Raw genomic sequence first — 12,385 nt, 5'->3', positions numbered from 1 at the left:
ATGACAATTTATAAATCATGCGGAAAAACCATAAAGCCAGGAAAGCATATTATATTCACATAATCATTTAGCATAGAATTGATGCATACATGTTGTAGCGTGCCTTCCCTAGCTGCGCCCGAACCGAACAAGAACAAGTCTTTAGGACTCCAAATGTCGTCCCTCCGTAGATAGTCCACAGTACGTCCGGATCCGCCTCAAGTTAGACCAACTAGAATCGCCCTTAAGGTTACTAGGAATTTCGGCTAGTGTTTGCAAGTGTATGGTTAATTTTATTTCAAAAACTTACCCTTTGAATACTTCAATCGTCACTGTAAATAATGACCCTAGGCACTTATTTATAGAGGTATGGAAAAGGAACTGGAATCCTATTAGGATACTAATTAATTTAATTAGAATCCTGCTAGGACTCTATTTAAATAAACTTTATCTAATAGGTTTAGGATTTAATCTTTTATCGAATCCCGATAGCTTTAGGATTCGCACACGAGCATCGCACGAGCACCGTACACCCGCGCAGGCCTTGCGGCCCACGCTGAACGCACAGCGCTCGGCCCATGCTACTGTCCGCGCGCGCCCATGGCTTCGGCTGGGCCTGGCTTGTGCTGGGCCTGGTCGAGGCTTTGGCGTGTGTTGGTGATGCGTGTGGCTTGCTGGGCGATGGCCTGGCTTCGTGCTGGGCCTTCGTCTAGCGAGCCTCGTCCGATGCTAATTCGTACGATACGCTTCCGATTAAATTCCCGATTTTGGAATTCATTTCCGATACGAACAATATTTAATTATTTCCGATTCCGGAATTAATTTCCGTTTCGAACAAATATTTAATATTTCCGTTTCCAGAATTATTTTCGATTCCGATAATATTTCCGATTCTGACAATATTTCCGTTTTCGGCAATATTTCCGATTCCGGCAATATTTCCATTTCCGATAATATTTTCCGATACGTACCATGTTTCCGTTTCCGGCAACATCTACGACTTGGATAATATTTATATTTCCGATAAGATCCATATTTCCGTTTCCGGCAATATCATCGTTTCCGGAGTATTCATTTCTTGCTTGTGACGATCTCAGCTCCCACTGAAACCAAGATCCGTCGATTCCGAATATCCATAGATAGAGTATTTAATGTCATTAAATACTTGATCCGTTTACGTACTATTTGTGTGACCCTACGGGTTCAGTCAAGAGTAAGCTATGGATTAATATCATTAATTCCACTTGAACTGAAGCGGCCTCTAGCTAGGCATTCAGCTCACTTGATCTCACTGAATTATTAACTTGTTAATTAATACTGAACCGCATTTATTAGACTTAACATAGAATGCATACTTGGACCAAGGGCATTATTTCCTTCAGTCTCCCACTTGTCCTTAGGGACAAGTGTGCATTTCCTAATTCCTTTGTCGCTCGATGCTTGCTCTTGAACATAAGGTAAGAGTTGTCATCCTTATTATGTCCAGAGGTGTTTCTCGGTTTCAGAGTTCAACTGATCAAATAAACAGATAATCATAGCCTATGATTCATCCGAGCACGGCTATGCATTTCACAGTTTCTAGCTCTCCGAGTGGCCTTGTACAACTTTTAAGCATCTCATCCCGATTTATGGGAGGACAATCCCAATCTTGCGATCTTGAGATTAGACTTCGTTTGATAGGTGATTACCTGAGCGTTGCCTTTATAGCCTCCTTTTACGGTGCGACGGTTGGTCAACGTCAAAGCAACCAGTTCTCAAACAAGTAATCTCAAATCACTCAGGTATTGAGGATTTAGTGTCTAATAATTTTAATGAAATTTACTTATGACAGATTTTCATCTCTTACAGTAAAGTTTCATAGGTCTTGTCCGATACTAGTCTTCCCAAAGTAAGTATCTATGCAAATGATTATGACATTGCCATGTCCACATAGTTCAAAAAACAGAACTACTAGTCATCTTGCATTCTAATCGTCTAACGTTTTCTATGCGTCCAATTTTATAGAAAACTCCGACTAGGGACCATTTTCAACCTTTGACATTCAAGTTCACTTGATAGACATTTCTTAGTCACAGGACTGGTCCTGACAGTCTATCTTGAATATATCGTCAAATTGAAGGGACTCATCATTTAATACTAAACCAAGATTAAATGGAATATGAAAATACATTTCATATATGATAAATGTTCAACCCCATTGTTTTACAACCATGGGCCTCAAACCCATCTTTAAAACAGTTCATGGAATTCAAAGCTATGCTTGATTTCCAGTGCTACAACGTGAGTGTTCTTTCTCACTTGTTGCATAGGTTTAGTTATCACGCTTTGCCAATCTTAACATCCTTTTCATCGAATGTTCTTCGAGATATGATGATAAGAACTTTTGAGTATGTTTATTTTGTGATCTAGTCTTTCTTGCTACATTAGTGGTTCTACGCATTTTGCAATGAAGAACCATTAAGTCAACAGACATGTGATCTTCCCAAGTTCAATGAAGAACTCATATAAACAACTCTAATTTATTGCTTCTTAGGAAATAATTATTTTACTTCAACCGTATAGGTTGCTAGTGATGCTTTGTTTGGATCTACTTATCCAAGCAGTTCACAGATATGTGGAAGACTCTCCAACTATATCTTAGAACATAGAAATTATTATTTTAATTTCCCACGCAACAACTCATGGTCTTCAATCCATGTTGTCATTTCAAAACACGATGCTCTTTAGCTCGTCCTTGTCAATGGTTAACTCCAAAGGGTCTTGCTTGATCCTTTGCCAGTATTTATGTGTGTAGCATCAATATTTAGCATATCTTTATTTCCTTGAATCAAGAACTATTCCTATGTACCTTTTCAAGTACCATAAGTGTTCTTGATCTCAATCTAGTTGATCTTCACTTAGATCAATAGAGATTGGTATATGTTCGTCATGCCTAAAGTCATACGATACGTTTTTGGCGATCCTCATATTATATTATATACATGATAAATTCTTTTGCAGAATAATTCCCAATTGAATTATATTCATGTAACTTTATCTCATTCAATTTCAGTAGATACTGAATCCAGCTAAATTCTTTGACATATAATATAGGTTAAGAATCTCATTAGATTCTTTGATGTTTAACTTAGTAAATGCTTATACATAGTTCAAACATTCATTACTTAGATTTATTCACATGGGTCGAATATCTCCAATGGAGTATTTCGTGTTTGATTTAGTAAATGCCATTACTAAACAATATCATAAGATCTTTGTAAATAGATCTTAATACCCAGTATGTACTAAGTTTCGCCATGGTCCATCATTGATGAATAATCTCAAATCTAAGTCATTAGCATTTGAATGTTATTTTACAATAGAGAGATATGTGTGTGATACACATAGGACCAATTAAGTTTTTATGTACTCCCACTAAACTTCTTATATATCTATAAGAATCATGTATATTTTATGAAACTAAAATACTTATTAGCTTCACTAAAATACACTTCCAATTCCCAATTGCTTGCTTAAATCTGTACTTAGATTTCATAAGTTAGCATTCCTTTTCAAGCATTTATTTGGATCCACAAATCCTATGACATGCCATGTACATAGTTTTCTTCCAACATTTGATTTAGGAATACGTTTTGTCATCCAATTGTCATATGTACCAATATGCAATCATTGCTTGAGTTATAGACTTGAGCATTACGATTATGCATGAGGTTTCAACACAATCCATGCCATGAATTTGCTTGTAACCTTTAGCAACTAATCTAGCTTTGTGTGTGAACACAATTCCATGTTTGATGGTTTTTATCCTTAAAACAAACTTGCAACCAATAGGTGTGAAACTCTTCTTGCAAATCAACAAAATTTCAATTTTGTCATCAAAACATTGGTTATGTTTTATGGCTTTTAACCATCTAAAACATTTGAGTCTATATATGGCCTCTAACCATTTTAGGGAATCTGGGTTTCGTCATAGCTTTCTTACAAGTCACAAACTCATTAATCTACATGATAATAGTTTGACTGCAAGTTGTAGGTTTCTTCACTATCTAATAGAAGAATCTCATAGTTTCATTGACCAGAACTCTATGTTTCTTTACTATCTAATAGAAGAATCTCATAGTTCCAGTGACTTGAACTCTATGCCTACTTGGGTATAGAACATCAAACAATAGGATATCAATAGCCACTTGAAAGTCCTTTGAATATTCTGTTCTCCTTGAAGCACTTGTAAAGTCTTCTAAGAGATGTCTATTCTTTAAAGCCACTTCTAAAGTCCTTAAAGAATACATGTTCGGATTTTCTAAAGAACTTCGAAAAGCCTCCTGAATGTCCGTTTATGTTTGTTGTTCGCCTCGAAGACTTTCGAGGTCTATTTTCTCCCACTTGTCATTTTGGAAACGAATCTCCAAAAGGACATTATTTCGAGCAAACAAACATTATGTTCTCAAAAATTCGTGGTAGAAACAATACCCTTGTGTCTCATTTGAATAAATCACAATGAAACATATATCTATACTTGGGCCTTAGTTTGTCGAATGACAAACACTAAGCTCCCACTGAGTTTTGCAACTCTCTAGATATATTTTATGAAAAGTTATTCTGAAATTACTTTTCAATAGCTTTGACGAATTTGGTTTAGTTTGGTGGTAGTTGAGCATTTTGTTTTAGAAATTATAGGAAAAGTCTTTATGATTCATCATTGATTGAATCAAGTACTAATTGACTTCGACCATTCCAACGTAGATATGCCATATCTTATGGACCTAGATTGTGAAATTACAACACACAATCATTGATGATCATATTTGGTCTCAAGTAATCATCAACATGATCTAATCTAGATCTTTATGATTTCTTGCCAAGTGGATTTTATACTTCTGAATCTTTGAACTAGCCAAACAGATTCAACTTATATCACATTTGAGTAAATAAACCTATATTCACTCAAATCCATGTGAAATAATAAAGTCATAAAATCTTTCTTTAGCTTTGAACTCTATTGTCTAGGCGTTCTAACAATAGTTCATATCTTTTGTTACTTTCAACAAGTAAGACTAGTTGTCTTAAATTGATTTAGAAATCAATGAACTTTCAAAAGTCCATCAAAATAGAGCTTTTGAATGTTAACTTATTGATATGGTCTAAGCAACAATGCCAAAGATTAGTGGAACTCAAATCAAGGGGTTGATTTGAACCTAGTAAAGTTCTTTAAAGAGTTGTTTGTTTTAATCAAGCATATTGACTCATCCCGTAAATGACCATTTCATTCAAATAAACAAACAAACAAGCATTGTTTTTGTTCTTCTGAATGTGAGTCTTTCTGTGTTTGAAGCAGAAATTTAGGTATGCTGATTATGGAACAAAATAGCCATTTAGTTCCAGCCTTGAAAGGACTTAAAACAAACTAGATGACCCTACAGCTAATGTAGCATTGCCATGCTTCATTTCCCACTTGTAGGCCATTAGTGTAGCCTAGCTTCCATTATTTGAGTTATTACCGAAGTAAGAACCTCAAGCGGTATATGATACCAAGGAAGTTTGATTCCTAGGTCACTTCTCTTTAAACATAAACTTATAGGTAGAAACAGAATTATAAATTCCTTTCATTTGTTCCTTTGTTTTCCTATTTCTTGTACCCTTTCTTATAGTCTTAAGAATTGAATTCTTTAGTGTTGACTTTTATACTTTGTTAGACATGTCCAATGTCACCAACAAGGTTCTTTACCATTTTAATTTATGTTGAATATTTTGTTTCAACTAAATGATCTTACCAGAAGCTTCTAAAGTTCTCTAAGTATCGATCTATTCGAATGTCTAGGGACTAGACTCATTCGAGAATTAAATGGAAAAAAGATTTTAGGTTGTTAACCATTGGTAAAGCTGAGCGTTTAAACTCAATGCTTTATGATCTCAAAACTATATTGTATTTTGAATTCACAAGCACCAATCGGTTCGCCATTCGACTTTGATACTCGAAAACAACCATAAAAGTCGCTAAAAGAAACGTGCATTTTAAATTGCTCATTTTCTCTCATTTCCGTGAATCGTTCTTGGATTCACTACCAATCGAGGAAATTTACTGTTACCTTTCTAAAAGGATTTATTGCAGTGCAAGATATTTAATTATAAACAATAATTAAAACATTCATTGAAGCATGCAAAGTCTAAACATTTATCATGAATAATAACTTGAAAATGAAAGCAATCATGCAATTTAAACAAGTCATTAGCATTTTATTCGAATTATGTGTTCCGGCAGGTGTGAATAAAATGATTCCAAGATCCTAAAACCATTGAAGAATTAAGCACAGTTTGTCGACTCAATCCTAAAATATCTTAGGTAAGCAAAAATCTTTTGCTAATAGTCTAGAAACTATTCTTGGTTGATAGGTACGTCTAAGAACTTATTAGGTAAACCTATCGATTTTGCCACGACATAAAAGGACTCCTTACTTATATCGTTGAGTTTCACCAAAACTAACGTGTACTCACAATTATTTGTGTACCTTGCCCCTTTAGGACCAATAAGTAACACCTCGCTGAGCGAAAACTATTACTAGATTGATGTAAAGGATATCCAAGCAAGTGTATATTTTGGCATGGCACCTTTTAACTCAATTTTTAAGTTTGGAACTTAAGGCTCTTACTATGTTGGTTAGATTTTAAGTGAAATAAAATCCTTAATCATGCAACATAATCAAGCTTTGATCTCATGCATTTTAAGACATATTTAAAAGCAATAAATAACTTAAAACATGCATAAGATAAATGTGATCTAGTATGGCCCGACTTCATCTTGAAGCTTCAACTTCAAAGTCCGTCTTGAAAATCTCCGTGGGAGGTACCATTTTCTTCAAATAGGATAAGCTATAATTAAAACTAATTACAACTATTTGATGGTACGCAGACCATATTTGAATTGAAAAACAACTTTGGTACTTTAGACCAATTACATTCAAATTAATGGTACGCAGACCATATTTTCTATCCTATTTGGGCCATACTAGTCACTTCATAACCTGCAAAACAGTACATATACAATATATACCATTCACCCATTCATTATCATGAATGGCCCACATAGCTGGTTAGTAAAACACATTATGCATCACATAAACATTTGCAGCAATTAATCAAGGGCACCAATAATCTACAAATTATTCAGTCCTTATTAATTCTAATCAAGTTGTTTTAACCTTAAGGATTTGTAGACCTAATCAAGAGTATATGACTAAAAAGGGCTCCCACTTAAACCAATAAATTCATATGCTTTACTAATTTTAAACATAAAAATGTATTTCTAGTCTAACCGGAAACATACAAATTTAATTAAAATTTAAAGCTCATATAAATTTATAATTGAATCCAAAAAGTTTAATTTAATTTCAGTCGTATTTAAATTAATTCATGATTTTAATTTTAGTAAAATAATTAGAATAAATAAAATTTATTATAATTACAATATTCAAAATTAAAATCCAAGAAAATAATTTAAATTATTAATTTTAAAATTAAACTAAATTACGTAAACTGAAAATTTCAAATTAAAATTTCAAAACGATCTAATCGCAACGCAACAACCCCACGCAATGCACGCCCATGGGCCACACGCACACAGCCATCGCTGGCCATGTGCGCGCAGCCCATGCGCTGCGTCGCATCGCTGCTGCTCACCATCGCAAGGCATCAATCGAACACGCGAGCTGGTGCTCGCTGCGCGCGCCAGCGCTCGATGTACGCGAGCCATCGCTCGCTGCGCGCCCCAGCGCTCGATTTATGCGAGCCATCGCTCGCTGCGCGCCTGCCTTTCCCGCACGCGAGCTTGCGCTCATCGCACGAGGCAGCAGTATGCGAGCTGGCGCTCGCTGCGCGCGAGCCATCGACGCTGTGCGTAGCGCTCGTGGCACGCGAGCTTGCGCTCGCTGCGCGCGAGGCTCCGCATGCTTGCGCGAGGCAGTGCGCGCTGTGGCGCAGCACGCTTGCTGCCCACACGCGATTGCTCGTGCCTTGCTCTCGCCCCTGCCCATGCGCCCATTGCTCACAGCCCACGACACAAGGCAGGGCTGTTGCCTTGTGCTCGTGCACCATGCCCTTGCTCGCTGCATTCGTACCGCATGGGCGACGAGCTCCCTTGCTCGTCGTCGCATGCCCGCACTATACAACACCTCTTAAGGGTAACACGTAGCGTCCATTGCTTTGTGCGTGCAAGTTATATGAGCGAATCGCATAAAAATTAAAAATTTATATTCAAAATTAATGACAAATTAATAAATAATATTAATTTCATAATTTTAGGGCGAAAAATCGAAAATTTATTATTTAATTGATTTCCGATTAACATGGATTCAAGTCTAGGTCATAAAAATTTAAAATTTAACATAAATTTACAATTTTTTATGGTGGTTTTTAATCATAGGTATCTAATTAAATTATAACTAATTATGAAAATCAAATTAATTCTAAATTATTCCAATTTTCAACAAGTTAATCATAATTACAAATTAGATTGCATAATTAACAAGGCTAGGCATTCAAACTTGTTAAACATATACAGTAGGTCAATCAAAAATTCAAGATTTATCAACAAGCACTACTACAAAAATGTCCAAATAGACCTCTAAAAACAGACCCACTACATTAATTAACGGGTCTCTTTAGTTAAAAAGACCTTATATTACAAATAGAGGGTCTCTTATATAGACCTGGGCCCACAATCTAGATAATAAAATATGAAACAGAGACCTTCTAGCATAGATACGACCTCTCTATTATATGTGGGGTCCACTAGGTAAAAAAATTGAGACCCGTCAACTCTTATATTGGGTCTGTTTCCTAATTTCAATTAATACGGAAAAATCTTTGTTAACTTAGAATCATTCCGTAAAAATAAAAAATGAAAACGTTTGGAATAAAAATGAAAATTGTTTCTCCCTTGTACCATCGAAAAGCAAACCTCAGATCTAAAGGCAATCATCCCAAATTCTCACTCCTTCATTCACAATCAAACCTCCAATTTATCTTCATCAATCACTCCCAAATTTCTGCACCTAATTCGAAGAAAAACCAATTCTTTCAATATTCAAATCAACAAAGGTTATAAAAACCCTAATTTGAAGGAAAAACAATTCTTGTGACGAGATGTAATTTCCAAAGCAGGGAGGTAGGAAGCAGTGAAGTAAGCTCGGATCTTGCTATGGAGCCAAGGTCTCCATTGATGAAGCTGCTTATGGTGGGTATTTTTTTCATTATTCAGTTCAATGTTCGTCCTTATCCCTCAGTGAAAAAAATTCCTAAAATGGCGATGATGATGTTGGTGCAGATCTGCGATCGAAAAAAGCAAATTTTCGAGAAATTGGAGCACCAAGCTCTACAACCCTCACCTTCATTCCATTCACAAATTTGAACCTCATATTTCACTGGTATTTTCCTTTCTCCATAATGTTTGATTTGCCCTAGTTCTGTAGTAATTTTAAGCTTTTATGGTTAAAAATGGATGTTATTATTTTCCGGCATCGTAGGTTTGTCAATTAGGGCAACAATTTGTTAATTTTTTCAACATCTCGAGTGAATTTGTGACTGTTCAGGTATTGTTAGCTATTAAATTATATTTCTCGTTGCTATATTTAGGTTTGATGTTTATATGTGTATTCCATTGAAATTAAAAACTGCCTGATTAATGATTTTATTCACCCTCCGTCGTCACCGTCGGTGACATCTCTGACAAGAATCGCCATTCATTTCCTTCTCTCTCTTTTTGTCACTCTTAGTTTTAGTGTAGTTTTTGTGTGCTTATGTATGAGATTTGATAGTGGAGTTCAATTAATTTTATGAACAAATGGATCAACTTATTTTCAGAAAATGTCATTATCTATTGATTTATTTCAAATTTGAAGTGGAACATTTCTGTTTTTGACGAATGCTTTGATGTTAAGCTAATTTTTTCGTGTTCTCTTTTCTTAGGAGTAAGATGATTAATCATAGTTACAAAAGAAGAGATGGTTCCAACTCCATTTACTGATATTGGCAAGAAAGCCAGAGGTAATTTGGATATTTTTGTTTTTGTTAATAGTAACTTTAACAGGTTTTATGACGTTTGTATTTCGTTTTATTTTGTGTAGATTATGATATTATAATTGTATTTGGTTTAGATTCATTTTATATTTTATTAGATCGGGAATAGTTGATTTGGTGGACATATTTCAATTATTATGTTTTGGAATGATACTGACCATTGGTCAGGAACTCAAGATACTTATGAGCTGAAGCAAAATCAGTTGTTGGTATATCATTGTTCCGAACGAAATCAGTTCCAATAGTAGCTCAAAGTATTGTAATTTATTGCGCATATTGTTCTAGTTTTCTAGGAGAAGCTTTGCATACTACTTTATTGCAGTAGGTATGAGTATTTGAACCTTTTTCCGAGCAGGTGAGTGGAAAGTCACTAAACAGAGGGGAAAAGGTTTTTTTTGCTGGGGAACTGCATGGTTGATGTTTTTAGTTTCAAGAACTATTAGAAGTATCCTTATGTCACTGCTAACATATTAGGAAAAGAGACCCTTGATAAATTTTGCTTGGTTACATGCTTTTCCAGTTTAGAGACGTTGGAAGAGTTTTACATTGATCGAGTATAACAAAGCACACACATATACAATGATCTTACACGCCATTGATTTTGTGTGTTTATGTTTTTCTTTTTCAATTTTTTTGCAGTTGAACATAAAGAATCTTTGCTTTGAGTATGATACAGATCCATATTATCAAGTGTTAGATGCTCTGTGTTGATGTAATGTTTGATCTCTCTTCTTCCCCGATTCATATTATCAATATTGTTTTGTTCTTTTTAGCAGATTACTTTCTAATTACTATATGTTGGTGTTCACAGAAATATGGATCTCAACAAGGGATCGAGGTTCTCTCCTGTGAGTTATACACTGTTTGATCCTGGTGGTCATAGATAAGGTACATGCAACCCACATTTGACTCAGATGTATTACTTAAAACTGGAGCTATATTATTAACTGATGATGAATTTGCTCATTTTGAGCTCCTTCTATTTGGTTGAATATTTTTTTTTGGCTAATTCCTTGAATCGACTTTTTGTAAAATGTTTCAACAGAATACGAGCAAGCAACCTCTTACTTATAGTCGTTTCTGAAGATTACTGGTTAGCTCTCGTCAATTTGGGTGTACGACTTCAGAGATATACATAGTATATTTTTTTAGTGGGTTTATTTAGGTTGTAACAAGATTTTATTCCTGTACTTGCACAATTTTTGTATTTTTAGAGGTAAAATTTAGATTTATGAAAGTTACAATCATGAATGAATAATTTGTAATTGTGTAGAAGATTTTGGATGTAATATTTGTTTATTTTTCAGTTGGTAATATAAGCAATTATCAATATGCAGACATGTCGGCATAAATATTATTTTTTTAAAAAATTAAAAATTATCAAAGAGACCCGTTAGGTGATATAGAGGGTCTGAGTTTGTTGAATTAAAAAAATAATAAAAATTCAAAGAGACCCCTTTTCTTACACATGAGATCTGAATTTAATAAACAAAGAGACCTCATATCTTTAAGAATGGGTCTCTTCCCCTTCTTAATTATTTTTAGTATGCTTTATATAACAGACCCCCTTTCTTGCCTAAGGGGTTTCTTGTTTCTAACAAAGAGACCTCCTCTAGATGAGAGGGTCTCTTAATCAAAGAGACCTCTGAGATAGAGACCTCCACAAAAGGGATCTCTTATGCCATTTTGGAAGGGTCTCTTTGCCCATTTTTGTAGTAGTGAAGAATCGCAAATATTTAATTTAACATCTTAAATTTACGAAATTTTGCATTCGAAAAACTAAAACCTCCGAAAAGTCATAGTTAGGCTTCGAATTTGAGAATTCTGGGTTCGGCCGAAAACTACTATTTTTGTCAAAATTTTAGAATGCCTTTTACATGCGGAATTGACACAAAAATCACTCGATTTGGATGAGTAACGAAGAAACTGCCGAAAAACTGCGTACGTATAATTAAATAAACGCAATTTGCAATTAATTAACAATTACGAAAATTAATCACCCCTATTAATTCTTGCAAATTCGTAATATTTAACCATGTTCATGCAATTTAGATTATGAAAATAATAAGAGGCTCGTGATACCACTGTTAGGTTATGATACATATGACAATTCATAAATCATGCGGAAAAACCATAAAGCCAGGAAAGCATATTATATTCACATAATCATTTAGCATAGAATTGATGCATACATGTTGTAGCGTGCCTTCCTGTAATACCCCGAATTTTTAAAACTCGATTAATTATGCTTAATTATTTTTATTTAGCTTAAAACCGTTTTTAAATCCTAAATTCGAACTTTATTTTAATTAACGAAGTTTACTTCACTTGAATT

At 34.7% G+C, this 12,385-nt stretch overlaps 1 long non-coding RNA gene across 1 annotated transcript; it reads left to right on the top strand.

Moving 5' to 3' along the window:
* The first annotated feature begins 9,149 nt into the window (after positions 1-9,149).
* LOC130463733 (uncharacterized) lies at positions 9,150-11,388 on the top strand. Its single transcript, XR_008923874.1, has 6 exons — positions 9,150-9,208; positions 9,299-9,398; positions 9,940-10,017; positions 10,690-10,762; positions 10,862-10,938; positions 11,096-11,388. It is a non-coding gene; the product is annotated as an uncharacterized lncRNA (long non-coding RNA).
* Positions 11,389-12,385: the final 997 nt, after the last annotated feature.

The sequence above is a fragment of the Spinacia oleracea genome, chromosome 6 (genome assembly GCF_020520425.1).
Source record: "Spinacia oleracea cultivar Varoflay chromosome 6, BTI_SOV_V1, whole genome shotgun sequence".
Classification (NCBI taxonomy): Eukaryota; Viridiplantae; Streptophyta; class Magnoliopsida; order Caryophyllales; family Amaranthaceae; genus Spinacia; species Spinacia oleracea.
This window is presented reverse-complemented; position numbering and strand designations above follow the sequence as displayed.